This window comes from Heliangelus exortis, chromosome 4 (assembly GCF_036169615.1).
Source record: "Heliangelus exortis chromosome 4, bHelExo1.hap1, whole genome shotgun sequence".
Taxonomy (NCBI): Eukaryota; Metazoa; Chordata; class Aves; order Apodiformes; family Trochilidae; genus Heliangelus; species Heliangelus exortis.
This window is the reverse complement of record NC_092425.1, coordinates 15,806,773-15,807,673: the sequence shown is the minus strand read 5'-3', so window position 1 is coordinate 15,807,673 and position 901 is coordinate 15,806,773. Positions and strand designations below refer to the sequence as shown.

General features: G+C 30.3%; 1 protein-coding gene across 1 annotated transcript in view; it reads right to left on the bottom strand.

Moving 5' to 3' along the window:
- ANXA10 (annexin A10) overlaps positions 1-901 on the bottom strand; it is a 30,201-nt gene that overhangs the window by 28,272 nt on the left and 1,028 nt on the right. The gene's annotated exons all lie outside the window — the stretch shown is intronic.

Below are 901 nucleotides of genomic sequence, written 5' to 3'. Positions count from 1 at the left end.
CCCAACCTGTTATTCCGTCACAATAACTTTCAGAAAAAGCCTGTAATTGGGTTTTTATGTCTTTCCTTAAACCAATATGCACCCCATATTGTCTTCAGTTACTTTTCTGATCTCTTACTTCTATGATTATGAAAAAAAAAGGGGGGGGGGGGGGGGCCTAATCGTTTTAGATCATATTCACACTGTTTATTTTGGAATATTTTGGTGCAATTCAGAAGATCAAAATTAGGAACTTAAATGCCCTCTCTGCTCAAAAGAGGTCCTAAACGCAGAATGACTGAATTAAATTAACTTATAAAAGCTGTTATAAACATCTCCCACAGTTAAGAGTTCATTTGTAATCTATTAGATTTTTTTAATAATACAAACTGCTGTAATATTATTACAGGCAGCATACTTGCAATTTTAATAACTAAAAAGCAAAAGTATCTAAATTATATTTTATCATGTATGACCATTAATATCAGGAAATGTACTATATGAATATGCAATGTCAAATATTTAAATATAATTTGTCTCAATAATCAGTAGAAGAAAAGAAACTGAGCTTCCTGACTTCTCCAACTGAAATGGTTTTACTAGCTTCATCAGATGGAGCTTTCTTCCTGTCTTCCTTTAATTATCAGGAATAGATTAATAACATAGTAATTAAGACAAGAAACAAAGAAAAAAATAGCTTTTCAGTTCTTAACTGGCCCAGTAAAGAATGCAAGATACCAAACTGCAGAAACCCAAACTGGTTAGTAAAACCCATCAATACCTATTCCTTAGAAAAACTAACCTATGCAATATAAATTCATAGGAAGAAATTCTTAATTGATATTAGAATAATTATTGCAATTATACTTTCAAATATAATAAGTAAGGAAAAAATGTTCATCCTTGAGAAAATTCTATATTG